The 19241-nt window shown below is 39.9% G+C and overlaps 1 protein-coding gene across 2 annotated transcripts in view; it reads left to right on the top strand.

Annotated features, from left to right (window-relative positions):
* The window catches only part of atp2b2 (ATPase plasma membrane Ca2+ transporting 2), a 118782-nt gene continuing 99541 nt past the window's right edge, over nt 1–19241 (top strand). Inside the window, exon 1 of one of the 2 annotated variants that reach the window (XM_079684893.1) lies at nt 1–163. The gene's annotated coding sequence lies outside the window, so the exon portion shown is untranslated. Of the gene's footprint in view, nt 164–17621; nt 17641–19241 lie in introns of those variants that run through there. The other variant, XM_079684895.1, reaches the window with a different exon arrangement.

Here is a 19241-nt window from a genome sequence, read left to right as displayed (position 1 = left end):
GCGCCAAAAGTAACTAAGTGTCGGGAGGTGCGTGGTGACTGAAGGGGGAGCACCACCTCGTCTCTGCTACAGCTTGCTCTCTCCTGATCTTCTGAATGCGGCACCTATCTTCATCCTGATGCGCCTGCTCCTCCTCTTCTTCCTCCTGGAACAGCAGAAACAGGTAGGACACGTTTCCGATTTGGGAAAGAAATAACCCACACATCCCGTTAATGAGAGTGAAATAGTTGATCATATTCCACCACTTGACTAGCCTTTTTTAGTTTGTCCATGTCATGGTTGTAGATAATGGGAAATGCCCTAGCATCCGTAGTGAGATGCGTCGGCAGAAAGGCACACTGTTGCTACCCTCTCAGTCTGCTTTTGCCTCAGAGTTGTGCAATCTGCCGCAGGTATGCAGTGGAACAGAGGGGAAGGATGCAACCAATTACTTTTTTATTACACTCTTCTATACTGCTGGATGTGAGCTGCACATGGTGCATCATCTCTCAAATTATACAATTTGAAGATATACTTTTGGCTTGATGATATAAAAGGTGACCCATTTTCAGTTCAAATACGTTCCACTGAGAGCAGCAGTACTCAAAGTAGCCCCAGTTTGTGCCTCTATGTTACCAGTTGCGATTAAATCACAGTGCTACTGTAAGCATCAGATTGTATGAAAACAGTTACCAATGATTCAAATATCTTTCCAGGATCTTCTACTTTTAAGAAAGAAAAACATATTATTTTGTTGCTGTTTCTTTTCAATGTTTTATATTTTCATATATAGGCTACATTATTTTCATAATTTGCTTTAAGCAGGTCATATGACATTTTCAGATACTTGTAATAGGATATTGTTTCACAACTTGAGATTCTAGATGGCAAATATTATTATGTTTGTGCCACTGACAGGTGTGATATTAAACACCCTTTAGTATTTTTCAAAGCAACCAGCTCTGCCTTTCAAAAATATGCAATCTCACAAATAGGGTAAACTTAAAGAAGCCCAACTGAAGCTGTAATCAGGGATTCACTAAATGTGTTACCTGTCTTTTTACTGACGGTTACCTAATTTGTTGAAAAGTAATAAGTAAAACACTTAGTTTATGGTAATGACAATTGTTGTTGACTTTTGTGATGATAGCCAATTAACCAATACTTGGATTAAAAGAGCCCCTGGCATTATTGTTTTTATTATACTTTAGTTGTGTAACTGTTATGACCAGTTGTGGATCAGTATTTGTGATTTTTGCAAGGTTAATTGTTCCATTTGTCAGCAGTCACAAACCTCATTCACACCAACGCAACTCCGGTTCAAGCTCCGTGCTAGAGCTTTTCAGGTTCAGAACTGGTTCTTCGGTTTAGCTCCGGCTCTTTTCACACTGCCCAGAGTCCGACTGGCGCTGCGTCATTCCGTCATCGTTTGCGTCATGACGTAACCATTTGCGTGCCTGCTTCATAAAGCCAAACCACGCGGAAACCCCTCACAGCTGACACCGACAACAACAACAATGGCTGATTGCCCTCCAGCTTCCTCTGTACCTCTTCGGAAGACCAGATTCCCAGTAGGGAGCTGGTCTCTTCAGTGGACCACTGCTGCTTGTTAAGTTTCTCCATCGTTGTGTACAAACTGGATAAAACGCGGGCTTTTTGTTGTTCAGGAGTTGATCCCGCCCTAGCCCCTGCCCCTGCTTCGACGTAAGCGTGACGTATGTGGTGCTTTTGCTCTGGCTGGACAATTTTTTGGTGCTTGAAACGAACCGGATTCCGGAGCTAAGAGGCTGCTCCACTGCGGTGTGAAGAGGAAAGCCCGGTGCTTTTCAAGCTCCAGCTCCGAACCGGCCCTGAAACACCGTTGGTGTGAATGAGGTAACAGTGTTCAAGGTGAACTAATGCAAATCACGAAGACGCACTCCACATAATGATACCTACTGTAAAAGAAGCCTGCTCACAAAAGTGAAATACCTTGGTCTCAAAATACAATTTATATTAGGTGGTTTTATATAGGGTGAGAAATGCTACCATGTGAACACATTTACTTTTTTTTTTTTTAACAAACCACTTCATATCCACATTACAGTTCTCAAACCACCTATTTTTAAGTTAGAAGACAGGTGGGCCAGGCTTTGGTTGGTTACCTACAACTCTAGTCTAGTAGTTAGTTACTGCACTTCCAAATATAAGATGCATGTTCCTGACTCCATTATGAACGTGTGGGTACCAGGGTTGCAATGTTCCAGAATCCTGCAGAGAAACTAGTTAGAACATCCTATAATACCCACAGGAGTATTGTTCAAAACTATAGAATCATCTGAGGTTGATAGGCAGACCCATTCATTTTCTTCACAAACCATATAGCTCCATTACTACTGCTCCTCTGACGCCTTCAATTAATGATGTGTTCCCCATGTTTTTTTGTGTTTGCAATGTAGTAGGAATGGGCATTCTTTTGTGTCATTACTTATAGAGGTAGTGTAGCTCCTATACTGAGGTTGGTTGAGCAATTGATCCAGAAATGTGGCCTACATAAGACACTGAATTCAGCATTTGGTTAAGTCTGAAAAAAGGTATTATGTTTACACAATTGAGGCACATTAAATACTTGATTAGCTATTCAAATCATGAATTCTAATGAGCCATTTAGGACTGTTAATTACTGTTGCAGATTCAGTGTTCCATCTGTCATTTGCATACCATGGCACAGTTAGAAGTGATTTAACCGTGACCAATTTTACTGCAAAAATCAAAAACACAATTGCAGGCATTATGGTCCTCACAGAATCTCTGGACAGATGGATGGAAAATCAGTCCCTCATTATGTTTCTTATGGGTTGAACTCCCCCCACCCTCTCTATCTCGCTCAGTAGCTTGATTGAATGCATGTTTTCCACCGAGTAATCTCACAGTGAGAAATGGCACCATTGTTTCAGCTGTCCAGATGTATTAATTAAAAACATGTGATCACAGCTATTTTTTTTATTGTAAATCTTTTTGGTGAACAGTTTTATTGCAAAATGGGTATGCACATTTCCTTTTTTACTTTTAGATTATGTAAAATCCTCTCTTGATCATCTTCTGTCTTATATTCTTTGTTGAATTTGACACCAACTCCTAGGCACAGTGTTCACTGGATCAGTGCAGCAAGTTTTCTGTAAAGGACACATTTCTACAACAAACACATGTCAAACAACTGTTAAACTTTTGTTTGACCATTTTCATGTTAGAAGTACTGCCTCTGAAAGACTTGGTTGTTGGACTGCTCACATTATACCCTGAAAGAAACGGCTGCTTTTTGTATTTCCATATTTAGCTTTGCACTACTGTTTACCTTATTACTGTATGTAGGAAATGTCTAATTAGGCTATTGTTGGCCTTCCTGGCTTTACTGGCCGGATTTCCAGGTCTTTGCAAAAGTGGACTTTCAGCACTTGCAGTTAAATAATCTAGACTCCAGAGTAAAGCGCACATTAAAGAGCTTACAGTAGGCTGTTTGTATTGGATGCATTCAGGCCAAACCTTTGCTCAACAAAGCCTTCAGTGCACTAAAGGAACTTGCAGGATTTCATCTTTGAGGAATTGGGCATTACAATAATGTAAGTAACAAACATGTATGTAACCAACTTGTAATGGAATAGAAATCAGTCCATACCGTTTGAAATGCTTTTATCATAGTGTGGTTCTGTATGTTTTATACATGCATTGTTTTGGGGATTTTTGATACTCCTACCTCCTAGGCTTAAAATTCCTGCCTCGTATGAAACACAGCAGGAACCTCCTGACTGGCCACCTAAGTTCCCTCCTGCTGACTTGCTGTTCTGTGTTGCACTCCCCCAGAATTCACTGTGCATTTCTGTGTGGCATTAGAAAGAGAGAGATTTTTACATTTGATAGTGGGAGTGCACACCCTGTTTTTGATAGAGAACGCTTATTTCCAATGCAGAGGGGCAGGAACACATTTGAATCACTGTTTTCTTTGGTATGAAGGACAGATTAGGCTCCAGAAATTAATTATCAAACCAGTTTTCATAGATGTTTTAGCAAGGATGGATCCTCTGTATTTGCTGCTGTGTTCTGAAAGGGTCAGCCTATCTGTATGGGAAAGCATTTTTCTTTTTAGAAAACTACAAACTATAGAGGTCAACATGAAGCAGGATGCATGTATTTAATCAGAAGTTAGTATAATTTCCAGTATCACAGAAAATAAGCAATCAGTGAAACAGTAACATGTATTGACTGAAACTGCCCTCTTTATTTTCCCATGCTGTTTCATTTACTGTCTGCTTTGAGACAAATATGGTCCCAAATATAATCCAAGAAACAAACTGAATTATCAATGAAATTATTTTATCTGTGAACATCTTGCCAATTGGCAAAGAAAAAATATGTACCAAAGAAATGTTGTTAAGTTATGGTTGTATTTTATGTGTTTGTAATATGATTTAGTTAGTGCTAGCCAAAACTGTCCTCCCAAGATAATAGAGAGCGTAAATCATTTCAGAAAAGAACCCATAACAACATTTATGTTCAATCTACAAAGCTCTCTAGCAGAAAAAAGATGATGATTGGAGTCTATAGGGAGCAAAAGAGGAAATCCTGTTAAGTTGTTAAAAGAGCTGCGATGTCCGTCCGCAGAGAGAGAAGGTCTGTGTGGTAGGAAGGGTCGACAACATGTTGGGAGACCATCGTTAGCTTCCTTTATTCTACAAACAGTAAATCAGAATCAGAAACAGGTTTATTACCAGGTAGGTTTACACGTGCTAGGAATTTGACTTGGTGTCGTGGTGCATAAAAAAACAAGAATTAAAAACACAGGTAGAGAACTAGAAAAATATTAAAATTAAAATATAACACTATTTACATTACATTGCAATGGAATAGAAAGAATAAAATATGGAATACAAATCAGCAGTAATACAAAATATTGTAATTATGACTAAAATCAATCCCTAACTATAACCAGGCTGTTATCATTTATACCATGTCCAGAAAGACCCACAATCTAATAGTGATTTGGACCAACAACCTGATTTTCCCCTGACCATAACCAAGTTATTTTCCCTGAACATAATTAAACCTTAACCACAGGGCTCAAGACATAAGTTTCCCCATGAGTTTCACCATGCACGTAGTTATACATATGTATCAGTATCAGGGTCAGGATGGTTTTGCACTAGCAGCTAATGTTCTGTTCAGTGAAGTGCCCGGCCTGGTTGTTTATGTGTGCGGGTTTCACACTTGTTAAGCACCATACATTTTTCCGTAGTGGCATAGAACTTTACCAACAATCCGTTTAGCTGTGTGTTTCAAAATGTATGTGATATTTTTCTTACTATTAGCAATATGTGTGTCAACTCATGATCAAAGTATAGCAGGAGACCGACTGAGCCAGTGTCATTGATATCTGCTATATGAACTGGAAAGGGTTTATGGCATGTTATATGGAATTGGCAGTATCACACTGGTAATAAAGACATATATGAAATGGTTTTGGGTCAGGGTAATCCTGCAAGGTCATGAGGTTAACATGTCAAAGGATGTTCAGTAGGACTGGAGCTGAGAAGGACCTTGACCTCTTGCAAACATACCTACATCCCAGAATGAAACAACATTGTCCTCTGGGTGTGTGAAATGATGTCCCTAGTAATTTACTGTTCAACAGTAAGGTCATACAGGAGACACAATCATATGTCATTGTGTGGAATTGTTGTGGCATTGAAGTTGTCCTTGTACTGTTGTCGTTGTTGTTGCCAGTCTTCTTCCAGAACAAGCTGTTCTTACACACATGTTGTAGTCATCGTGGCAACCCTTCTATAGCGCTTGGATGCTGATACATTTTTTATATCTTAAATCACAATCACTTCTGCTGAAGGGCCAATGCTTAAACGACATAGATTCTCTAAATACCTCTAAAGCTGTGCAACAGGATTCCTGCAGGGTGAAAGGGATTTGGAAATCCATCTGTGCTCACAGTGCACCCTGGCGATCATGTTTCTCTTGTATCTTTGTTCTCTTTTCTCTCTATGTCTGTCTATGTTTCCAACACTCTTCATCAATTAGCAGTCAATGCTGGTTCCTATTAAAAATGTAGCTACAGACCCATGTAAGAATAGACAGGCTTAGCAAGGTTAGCTAACCCTAACCCATGTGTTTAAATTCAGATATAAGATACTTATGGGTCATGGCTGATTGACTGACAGCCGGACGGTTTCCATTGGTGGCTGGACCACTGCATCTCTACTAAGTAGTTAATGTACTACAGTTATTCTTATGATCATTTTAAAACCCTAAAATGTAGGCTAAAAGTAAAAAGACACCCCCCTTTCTTTCTGACAGCACTGTATGTAACCAATTTTGTAACCAATGTTGCTATAGCACGTGACACTTGTTTTGTGGGATTGAGTAACACACTTAGTGCTTGCTGTCAATATCAGTGGATTTTGTGTAGAGCGGGGGATGCTTTCCACACGCAACTTTATTTATTTGGCAGCACAATACACACAAATACAGTCATATACTAGGGGTGTAACGGTTCACAAACATTTCGGTTCGGTAAAATGATCACAAAACATAAAATATTAGTTTTGGGTTTTTAATTATTATTAAACTGTGAACATTCACTCAAATAAATACAAAATATAATAAAATAAACATTAAGGTGCAGCATTTAGATGAACTGAAATAATCTGTATTTGAACTGTACTGTACTAGTACCTAAGCAGCCAGCTTGACATTAGGACTTGCTTGCTTGTTTGCATGTTTTTTTTAAGAAAAATGTACTTGTCCACATTGCTTGCCGAAAGGGCAGATCTGCTGTCACTAACAATGTCTCCTGCTCTGGAGAACAACCTCTCGCTAGGGACAGAGATAGCAGATACAGCCAGGTAGCGCTTTGCTAACATGGCAACTAGGGCCGTACCCGAATATTCGACTATTCGAATATTCGTTCGTTGGCCAACTTTTCGGGTTTCAATGTCATTATTCGGATATTCGTTTTTTAATTTTCTTTCAAAAATATATATTTTTTCCCCTAAATGTATGCTATCAATAAAGGAGAATTGCCATATTCTTATACTATATTTATACTTTTGAATTGCACTGTTAAAATGCGAAAATATATACAATCTCAGCCTGTGCTCCTGACAACGCGTTACAGTCACGAACGCAAACGGCACGCTTCATCTCGCTTCACCTCGTTTCACACACCTGAACACAAAAATGCCGAAGACTTCAGCTGTGTGGGACCATTTTAAATTGGACGACGGTAAGAAGAAGGCAGTGTGCCAAATATGCGACAAGAAGCTTGCCTACCACGGTGGCACAACAACTCTGAAAAGTCACCTGGATGCTGTAAGTAGTAGCCTAGCTTAGCTTAGCTGTTGTCAAGTTGCCATGATGAAGCTGCTTTATCTGCCGTTTAAACAGTAACGTTACACATGATAAAATCGTGCACTTACTTTGCTTGGAAAATAGTTGCAAGCAAGCAACCGAATAGTTTTTTTATATTAGTTTTTCAATTTGATCCGAATACTGAAAATAATAGGAGCAATGTGGGAACATCTGGGGCTAAGGCAATTATTGGCATACAGTTCGTTCATTTATTTTTCGTTCTTCATTTATTTAAATACTGTTTACTGTATCGGTAACAAGTATTACACTGTTAGGCCTACTGTTACTGCTATATTATTAAAAGTATTGTTGTTATAACAGAAATATGTGTTTTGTATCTTCAGGTTGTAAAACGTTATAGACGGAATTTGGAACCAGATTTGGTCCCCGGGCACTGCACTGCGGCTGGGTTAAATGCAGACGACACATTTAGTTTTAATGTATGCGAGTACTGAGACAATAAATACATATAAATCGTAATAGTATGCTCTTTCTGCGCTTCTGCTTAAAAGCGTGTTGTCAGGTGTCTCGGATTCGGAGCGTGTTATGAAACATTTTGGAAAAAACATTTTTATTAAAAAAAAAAAAAAATCTCTCCGCACCGAATATTCGCTGCTGATTACTACCGAATATCCAGAGCCCGAATTTTTTTATTCGGGACAGCCCTAATGGCAACATAAGGATATTTGGCGTTTGTAATGACTTTGACTCGGTCTGAACTTTTGCGAGTGTTGGAGGCTTAAATGCTAGTGGGAGTTTGGGTCTTTTTTCTTTTGGTACCGGTGATATTCACGTTCGGGTGATGCCTTTTCAAATGTGTGTTCAAGTTTGATGTATTGCCAGCAGCGTAACCAATTTTAGTTGAACAATGCCAACAAACAGCTTTGGTTCGGTCCACCTGACTTTGTCCGTCATCCTTGTACGTAACTGCGAAACCAAAATGTCCCCAAACCGGAGACTTCAATGATGCTGGAGGATTTTCGAGCTCAACTTGATCTGCGTTCGCCATTTTGACAGCTCCTCAAATTACTGACTAAATTTGAACGCATCCCTGTGACCAGCTCTCATAGTATGCCTCTCGTCCAATGAAATGACTTGGTCGCTCTATGACGCGTTGAACCCAATGGGAGCAAATTACACTGAATGCTGCGACGCAGCACCTGAGATTACTTCCAAAAAGTTGTTCACGTTCTCAATTTTTTACGTTTAAAGGTGGGGTAGGTAATTTTGGAGAAACCAGCTCGAGTGCGCTAGAATTTGAAAATACACAGCCGGAAAAAATATGCCACTTCCTTACAGAGCCCCTCCTCTAACACACACGAACGCGCACATGACCAATGAGGGCACGAGATAAGTTTGTGCACAGATGGAAGGCTGACAGGCAGGTAGGCCATCCAGTTATTTTAGCCTGGCCGGCTAAAATGATTGGTCGTGCTTTTTACAGCACTACGGCTTCCAAAGATGTCATTTTTTAATGAATTTTTGTCAAAGCCATTCAGATATTCATTGCTATCGGGATGTTAAGAGCATTCCATGGAATATAACAAAAAGTGTATCTCGAGCCGGTTTCTCAAACTTACCTACCCCACCTTTAACGTTATATTCGTTCGGTACACTTCGATACACACGTGTACCGAACCGAAGGTCCCATACCGAATAATTTCGGTACGAATACGTATACCGTTACACCCTAATCATATATACATATTCACACACCTATTATTGTCCTCCCTGCACATTCAGTTCACCTAACTTGTAAAGGTGCAGTGAACGTCTATGAGTTGTGGTTCACCAAAAGTGAATTAATGTATACTATTGATGCAGAGCTAATAAGTCAGTACCAAATTGTCAGGATCAGTATTCAGTTGGTTATCTAAAAAGCATGGTTAGCTTCCCTGAATACACAAATTCCTTTTGAATGGCAGAAACTTTAAAAAAAACATGTATGCACTTTAAATGCTATCACCCAACTTATAACCTATTATTAGCAACATTATCAGGATGTATCGCATTTTCCATTGCATTTAACCTGCCTCTGGATTGTATCAAGCCTTGGGTATAGCTGTTGTTGAATTCCCACTTCTCCTGCAAGGTCACAGTACAACAGCAAATGCTGCACTGCAGTGTAATGGTAAATGTTTTAAAGCCTCTCAGTTTTCTTAAATACTAAATGAAATAAGTGATTGTTTGTTTTTGCTATCTTCTTTAGTAAAGTTTACTTGGAAAGTAATTGGCTGCAGTGGCTGCTGGAGGACTACAAGTAAATAGATGCATGATGATGGGTACCACTGTTTTCTGCAAAATAACATCCATGTCCCAGCTTTGAGCAGACATATTCAATTCTTCACTTCCTCTTGATCTCCTGTAGCAAATATATTACTTAAGTTCTGCCTCAATTTCACTGACCTGTCCTAATAAGCTTGTGAACATTTATTTAGTGCTTTTTTGGCTGGAGGGATCAGATCATATGTCAAGACATCTTAGTGTCTGTGTGACGTAATGTGTTTGCATGTGTTCCCCATACCAACTCACACCAGACGGTAACAATAAAACCCACTTAAAGAGCAATATCTCAGACTACACTCATTTATTGCACCTTACTGTTACTGTGCAATACCGGAATTGGTTCCCTCCTGAGAAATGGTTCGATAAACCCTTGTTTCTGTGTTGTGGTTTAGCTATTAGACCCCTCTTGACATATCATAAACTCTTACTGTGATGTTTAGTCTTTTACGGTTACAGATGTTCTGTCAGCTTGCCAGCGAGGATGGAAGCTGCCCAGCAAGTGGTACTGTATACTTAACTTTTTCAGACCTCCCCAGGTCAGTGTGTGCAAAACGTTCTCACGTTTTTTTTTATTTCAAGTTTATTTCAAATGTGATCTTGCTGTAGTGAATATGTAGCTTTTCCTCGGTTTAGAGTCAACAGTTTGAATATATAGTGTCAGGCCAGAGTATTAGGCAGTTAAATAGAAGTGTGTGTGTGTGTGTGTGTGTGTGTGTGTGTGTGTGTGTGTGTGTGTGTGTGTGTGTGTGTGTGTGTGTGTGTGTGTGTGTGTGTGTGTGTGTGTGTGTGTGTGTGTGTGTGTGTGTGTGTGTGTGTGTGTGTGTGTGTGTGTGTGTGTGTGTGTGTGTGTGTGTGTGTGTGTGTGTGTGTGTGTGTGTGTGTGTGTGTGTGTGTGTGTGTGTGTGTGTGTGTGTGTGTAGGTTTTTGGGGTACTGTCTATTTACAGCTCAGCCTGTGGGAGATGTCCAAGTCCACCAGAAAGGGCAGGGGGGGCATGGGAAGACCTCCACTCTGCCTCATGTGTCATCATTTTCTGCTCTATATAAGCACTGTGTGTGTAGTTGTGAGTTAGTGGTTGCGCGTACTGTGTGTTGTGTAAATTTTTCTGAAAATAGTCTTAGTGCATATCTCAAGGAATATGACACTCTTGTTCATGCACACACACAATTGTTCAGGGGGGATTGTCTACCCGATTATCCTTGTGGCTCGCCTCACAGCTGGTTGTTTGCATGGCCAAATAGTTTCTCTTCCACTTATCATGCATGCAAATTAGTCGCTTTTCGGCACTTCCTGCTTTTTTAACGCTGATTTGGGTGACTTGTGTAATTTCGTTTTTTCTTAAAACAAAAAATGTTAAAGAAATCTAGACCGCAAAATAATTAAACAAGCGAGTGCCTGTTTCTCCTGGACAGGGACAGGTTCCTTGTACACAACACAAGCGTAACGTGTCATCACGTGGTGTAGTGCTGACGGAACCCCGCTCCAGCACTTCAAATATTTCAGTACCCATAAGGAGCCGTACACATGCCGCAGTTTTTACGTGGCTTTTACTGTAGTTGTAAGCCCAGTGGCGATCTGATAGCTTTTTCTATGACCAGGATTACTCTCTCCGAGTCCTGACAGACTGACAGGCTCAAATAAACTCAGCTCAGTGGAGATAAGGCACACCTTGATATGATCATTATAGTTATAAAAAAAACAAGAGACTAAATGAAAAACAGGTATAAAATACTGTATGACAGTAACGAAAAAGGGTACCACTTTACAATAAGACTACCCTTATAAAGGATTCATAAAGGGTTTATAATTAGGTTATTAATTAGGTTGTAAACACTTTATTAATCATTAAGAACCATTTCTAACATAGTTTTCATACATCAACACAGGCTTACTCTTTGGCAAGATGACTAAGCCTTATTTTGGCACTAGCTTACTTCGTCTTCTTCATTAGCCAGCATCCTTGGTATCTGTTGTTCACTGTTGAGTTGATTGCCCCACTTCCATCTTGATGTTTCTTGGCATCTCTTTATGACCATTTATTTACGAGTTACTAACATGTATAACTGCCAAAAGGGAGCCTTATTGTAAAGTGTAAAACACATTCCCACTTTTTAATGAGTTACTACCATTTCTAATAAGGCTTAGCAGTACATATACATGTGGGCTCACTATTTGGCAAGCAACCGATCATAGTTGCCCTGTTTATCTCATGTCTTATAAAAGCATATTAACGATTTATAAAGTGTTCACAACCTAATTAATAAATGAATTACAAACTATTCGTAAACCCCTTTATAAGGGTAGTCTTATTGTGAAATGGTACCCAAAAAAGTTGTTCAAAATAACAAGAATAAAGTTTAAAAGGGGAGTGATTTTGTAGAATATCCATTAAGAAAAATATAAATCTGCTTACAGTTCTGTTTCATATGCAAGATGTATCTCTTCATTTGCTCTCAAAGTGCACCAGATTGATGCTTTTAACTTCATCAGTAAAACATTTTTTTTCCGGCATCCGGGGGGCATGCTCCCCCGGTAATTTTTTTTCAAATGTTGGAGTTAAATGCATCAATCTGGTGCACTTTAAGGGGAAGATAAAGAGACTAGATATATGGGAACACCTATGTGAAACAGAACTGTATACATTTCAATAATCATAAAATCATGGCCATAACCAATAACATACCATTTCCAATATGAAAAAACACTGAAACTTGTTTATTTATTTATTTTTGGTTCATTTATAGTTATGAGTGTGTCTGTGCTCCTGAATCAGCCTCTCCTGTCTCCCTCCTCTCCTCCCTGCTCCTCTTTGAGGCAGCAGCAAAGACTAGTTTTAGCTCTCAACAAGTTTTAAAAGTGTATCTTATCTTTTTTCACCTACCTAACTTTTTTATTTTTTATTCATGCATATTTTACTAATCACTATCCCCTCAAATGGAAATATGTGTTTACATAAATGGTGAACAAACCGTTTGAGACCCACTGAGAACTTAGACTAAGTTAACTATCTAAACACTCAGAGAGTCCTTTACCTCACATGAGCTGATGTTATCCCGAGCTTTAATGGCACACAGAGACCAATCAAGGGCTTTGTTTTATGATCTGTATGACAGTGGCCATGTCGGCAGACCACATCATGTAGACAGCCAGTCACCCTGTGTGAGGCAGGCCACTTAACAGGCCTGGCCATCGGGAAATCCCCCGGTCCTCCCGATGGCCAGTCCGGGACTGGGTACAGGAGGCGTAGAGCGAGGGATCATTGTCCACAAGTAAATCAATCCCAGATGGCGTCATGATCGCGGACGAATACAAAAAAAAACTAAACTGGTCGAGAAATATACTTGGGCAGCCGTTAATATACCTGGGCGGCCCGCCCAAGTATAGTCTATGTGTGGGAAACCCTGCATTTGCACACATCTTGTGTCCATATCTTTCTGTTTTGGTGGTCATGCCACAACTGTGCACATGCATCCATGCATGCGTGAGTCGTGTTAAGTCGTGTGATTTTAGTTTTTTTAAGCAGAGGTTGAGTTCAATCATTTGTATGGCCCTCGGAGGATGTTGTAAAAATTGAAATGGCCCTTGAGAGGAAAAAGGTTCCCCACCCCTGGTGTAAATAATAATGAAAACCTTTTATTTATAACTTAACATCTCTGACTCCTATTCATCTGAGTATATCATAAAGAATAGCCAGTTAATTGAAGCATTATAGCACAGGCCTTTGTTAGATGGTATATTACGCAGTTTTTTTTCTGCTTCAAATATTTCTCTCTTTTTTCACCATACGTGTGTTTGCATCCCTGACTTATAGTGATTCCTTATTTTCAGAGAGCGAGAAAGAGCAAAAAGAACAGGAGACACTCTTATTTGACATTTAATGAACACATGCTTCAATACCCAGATTAATTCACATTGACCCTGAATTGTAACCCAACAAAGCATTTGAGATTGATACATTTTTTTTTTCCTTTCTGATTCCCAACAAATAAATCCTTCTCAAAAAGATACCCTGATATTCCTTGTTGTCGTGGCTTTTAAATACCGGGGACTTCCCCTTCCAGTTGTGGTAATTGATGAAGTTTTACTTGAAAATGTTCAGTTGCCAAGCTCGAAGACATTCTTCTAGAGCTGGCCACTAGGCTTCCTCTTGGGAGCAGTTTTTTGTTTCCCTACTATACTCAAGGGAGCCTAAACAGCTAGTGGGTCTGTGTAGGTTTAAGTGTATAGATGCTCACATTCATTTCGCTTAACAATATAATTCTCAGGACGACACAAAACTGAACAACATTCTCTATTTACAACCATCCTACTATAAACACTTGGAAGCCAATGTGGGGCAGCACTCAAAGAAAATGTAAACCACCATCCAACCACTGTAGTGACTAAAGAGCTAGTAAACCATTTACTTCTAATAGACTTGCTAGACCACCACGCTTGAATCTCAACCAAATTGACTGATTGTTCATAGTAGTATTGGCTTTTCATTTATTTTTACATTTGACTAATTGTTACACCCCTACTGTATTTTGAGATACAGAATTTTGCACAAACATAAAAAGAATGTGACAATGCTCTTGATTCCCACTGCTATACTGTATCTAAACACGCCTGCAGCATCCACTTTTGCACACCGTTGCATACAGCGCAGTTCTTTAGGATATCCAGTCCTGGGGTCATATACCGAGTCCTGACCACAGTGGTCTTGGATTGGATCCCCCCCCGTTTTTTGTCCCCTCTTTCCCCCGCTCCCCTGTCTATAATCTGTTCTATCCAACGGCAAAAAGCCAATCAAACAATCTTACAGGTGACACCCGTATGACTAGGGATGGGTACCAAGCCCCGGCATTAAACGGGCCCCGGGGCTGAATTATTAAAGACAGTGGTACCGTTAAGCTCCGACGTTATCGGTGTTTTTATCGGTACTGGAGACATCTAAAAAAATATGTCATATACACTGAACAAAACTCTGAAACGTGCAGTTTTGCTTTATTGGGGGGGTCTGGGGGGGTCCGAAAACCCTAGGGTTAAACCCTAACCCTAACCCTAACATGTCACCCATTGAGCATGTTTGGGATGCTCTGGATCGGCGTATACGACAGCGTGTTCCAGTTCCTGCCAATATCCAGCAACTTCGCACAGCCATTGAAGAGGAGTGGACCAGCATTCCACAATCAACAACCTGATCAACTCTATGCCAAGGAGATGGGTGACACGTTAGGGTTAGGGTTAGGGTTTAACCCTAGGGTTTTCGGACCCCCCCAGACCTCCCCAATAAAGCAAAACTGCACGTTTCAGAGTGGTCTTTTATTGTGGCCAGCCTAAGGCACATCTGTGCAATAATCATGCTGTCTAATCAGCATCTTGATATGCCACACCTGTGAGGTGGGATGGATTATCTCGGCAAAGGAGAAGTGCTCACTATCACAGACTTTTTCAGATTTGTGAACAATATTTGAGAGAAATCATTATTTTGTGTATATAGAAAACGTTTTAGATCTTTGAGTTCATCTCATTAGAAATTGGAGCAAAAACAAAGTGTTGCATTTATATTTTTGTTCAGTGTATATCATTGCTGCACAAACATTATATTGCAGTTTTAGTGTCGCAAACTCCGTTTCTATTACGTAAAAAGACTGCAAAATGCGTCTATGATTATTTTTAGTATTTTCGATCTTTCCAATCCAGACGAGATATCTCTCTCCCCCGTCTGTGTGCGAGGGGGCGGGGCAGCTTACACACACGCAGCTGCTACATGCAGCAACACACACACACGGAGTAGATGGCGGAGAGAACTAAGCGCTCCGAGGTGTGGTTAAACTTTACCCGCCTCGATGTGAACAATGCTCGTTGCCAAAAGTGAAATAAGAGTTTAGCATGTAAGGGCGGTAAAACGAGCAATTTGTCTAAACATCTTGCAAAAGTGCACCACATTCAGACCGTTTTCGACTGTCTTTCTAGTAGCTCTGTAGCCCCCCCATCCATGAGTAACGTTTCTATGTCAGGTGTTACGTATGCTAGCAGCAACACACGGAGTTAACACAATTATATAAACATGGGTTAATGATTAGAGGTAACAAGAGTTATTTAGTTTGTTAAAGTTTCAACTATTCTGTTTACAATTCTGTCATCAGATTATTTAATACAATTTGTTAAAACATTGTTGTTTCTTTTGATGTGAAATATTATTTATTTAATTTAAATAATAAGCAATGTTCATTTTGTTTACAATTTGTTTTGTTAATTTACCTTATTTTTTTCTCCAAAAGAACCGATAAGAGTACCGTTAAAGGACCGGATCGATAAGCGGTACCGGTAAAAGTAGTAGTACCGTTAAAACCTTAACGATCCCTACGTATGACGTAGGGTCAATTTGACATTTGATCCATCAGATAGGCCGATGATGCACGTTTCACCAGCATTACTCTATGTGTCTCTGTCTGAAAAGAGTGTAACAGTGGGTGGAAATTGAACAGATGGACTGATTCCCAACACATTCCCAAATGCGAGAAACAAATGTTGGCAGGGAGAGGTTTGTGCTCTGCTATCTCCAGTGAGTGGAGGCTCATAACTATGTTACAGTATGCTTAGTATTCTTAGTTAATTAAGAGACTGTTTAGATATTACTCTTCTTTTCACTTGTCAACCCTCCATTACTGTCTCTTACTCTCTTTTTTGTGTATTTTTTATAAAGCTTACCTGATTTTTTAAATTAACTAAACATTATCTAAAGGTAATAGTAAACTATTTGAGAAAATTGTCATTTTAGAGTTAAATGAAGTTTGCAAATGAAATGTTGTTATTGCTAAAGCTAAATCAAGTCAAATTAAATGGGTTTGTTACGGTAACTTATTACCCTCATCTAATTCATGACTGCTGGCAATTTTGATATTCCCGTTCCAAGATATTGAAAATGTAAGGTGTGTGTGTGTGTGTGTGTGTGTGTGTGTGTGTGTGTGTGTGTGTGTGTGTGTGTGTGTGTGTGTGTGTGTGTGTGTGTGTGTGTGTGTGTGTGTGTGTGTGTGTGTGTGTGTGTGTGTGTGTGTGTGTGTGTGTGTGTGTGTGTGTGTGTGTGTGTGTGTGTGTGTGTGTGTCAGTCAGATCTGTTAACCTGACTACTTCTTCGTTTGCTTGCCAGCTCCTTAGCTTCGTCCAGTTTTTCGACGCTCTATGTTTCTTTATCTCATCTTCATGCTGGTAATAAAAAGGAATACATCAAAGCAAGGTTGAGAACTGAGCAAAAGTCTGGCAGTGATCCTTTCTTTGCTTTGTCAACATTACCTCACAGGAACAGGAAGCAGGACAGGTAGCAACATCACCTCAAGCAAAGAGCCTAATGATGAGTGGTGTTAATTATGAGAAACATTATAAAACAATGGACTTTGGCCATGATTTAGAAATCTAATTTTACTTTTGTAAGTCACATTTAAACAACCACCCCTAAACCCCAGAATCCCCAGATACCTTAAATCAAACATACTCACCGCCGGCAGAACAAGAGAAATCCCTGTAAGTACAATGTTGATATTTGTCAAGATTGACTGGCTCTGACTATGTGTGTGTCAGTTTGTGGTTTCATTACAAGAGGTCCTATATATACACGACACCAGCTCTGTCCCTCCCTGCCTCTCTCTCCCTCTCTCTCTTCCTTCATCTCTCTCTCCCTCCCTCCTTTTCTCCCTCCCTCCCTCCTTTCATTTGTTCTAGGGATAGAGCCCTAGTGTGAAGCTTCTTGTTCTTATACTTTCTTGTGCTGTGCAGCTTTCCAGTCTTTCAGAATGAGTTGGCTTATGGCAAATACACTGTCCACGCGGCGTGGAAAAGCCCAGTTCGGCCTGCTGTCTGCTGCTTCTACAAGCTCTCCACGTTATATTTAGTCTTGGACAGGCCGCCCTGCTACTACAACTATCATCAGCACCAAAAGGGATATCTGGGAAAACTGTACTTTTCAGCGTCACTGCATTTCTCTCTCTCTGCCGATTCACTGTAAGTAAATTCTTTTAAAACAATGACATTTCTGTTTAATTTGAGTCTGTGTTTTCTACTATGGAGAAGGCACAAAGGGATTAGTTGCACTTACCATGTTACAGTGGTAACACTTAACATCTTTGTATGCCTTAATGTATCAAACTACATTTGCAATGGGATCAATAATCAGCATTGCTTTAGACTGGAATGTGAAGAAACATGAGGTTTCACTTTGTGAGCTCTTTTCTTGTTCTGTTAAAGCAATGAATGGCTTGTGAGTGACTTTGTGGGATATAGAGCATTACAATTTGGACTATTATGATAGTGTCAATGTATAGAAGTAAAAACAGTCTTGACCTGTACACAAACTTAGTTAGGTGTGGTAAACTTTGTTAAAACACAACTGCGTGATATAACAAGGCTTATTGAAACAAAAAATCCAATACAGCATTACTTTTAGTGTCACTGTCTTTTTAATCCTTTTACTTGACTGCTTTTGATTCCATGCTAAACGCCATGCTTTCCATTTGTCGTTATAGGGAATTGTTAGAGGAAGACACATATTTGTCTGCAGCTAAAACATTTCTCTTACTCATCAGTTACAAAGGGAAAGGGGGGGGGGGGGGGGGGGTGGGATTTGGGACGTGTTTGTGTTTGCATTTGACAGAGGAAGCAGACTGCAAGACATGGAAAGTTTCAAAGTAAGCTTCTCATCCCTGAAAATGGAAAGTCAGAGAGTAGGCAGACATAAAAAAGAGAGAGAGAGACAGGATGGTGGGAACATCTGGAGAAACAAGACCAGGGCCAAACCCTGTGACAACATGAAGGGACTGGAAAGTCTCCTGAGAGAGGCTTGAACACACACTCTCACAGTCACACATGTGCATACATGTCAGTGGATGTTAGTAGGATGATAGTTTGAATACATTGCCTAATGGTGATGAGCTAAGTTTATGGCCAATTAACTTTATTTTGGAAGATTTCAATTACCAAAAGAAGTGTTTTTTATTAATCCCTTGTCACTATTATGATGATAAATAAGGTTAAATGTGTTACGAAATGTGTGCCCAAGCCTCATTTTGCCCCTACATGGGAAGTTGCAATGTGATCTGCTGCTCCATTCATTGCCTGCGCCGCACACTGTTGTACACAGCCCGCCTGCTGCGCTCTACTCTGGTCTTTAAGGAGACATCATGTGGCTATATGTTCTGTTTCAAGGCTTTGTAATCTAATGGCATACCGCAGGGGGCTTCCTGAATAGTAACAGGAGTTACCTTTTTAATCAAAATGTAATTAATATCATCCGTTCCAGATTTCTGTTTGTATTCTTAGATTCTGGACAGGAACTATTCAGCATTTACATTCAGTTTTCCGATTTTTCACTACGAAAGTATTCAACATACTTTTAATTCTCAACCATTAGGAAGGCCGGTTTCCTTTTTTTAGGATTCTCAATCTTTCTTATTGACTATCAAGAATAATCATTGGGTTAGGACAGATCTGTGCAGTTAGTGGACTGAAGATGCTTGAAAAGTGCAGCACCGAATGCCCCCGAGGGATGGGAGTGGAGGGCAGGGAGAAGGCGGGGTGAGGGGTCGAAGTGTAATACTACCTTCTGG

Source organism: Notothenia rossii (assembly GCF_949606895.1).
Source record: "Notothenia rossii genome assembly, chromosome: 5".
Classification (NCBI taxonomy): Eukaryota; Metazoa; Chordata; class Actinopteri; order Perciformes; family Nototheniidae; genus Notothenia; species Notothenia rossii.
The sequence above is the reverse complement of the archived record's forward strand: the minus strand, read 5'-3'. Positions and strand labels throughout refer to the sequence as shown.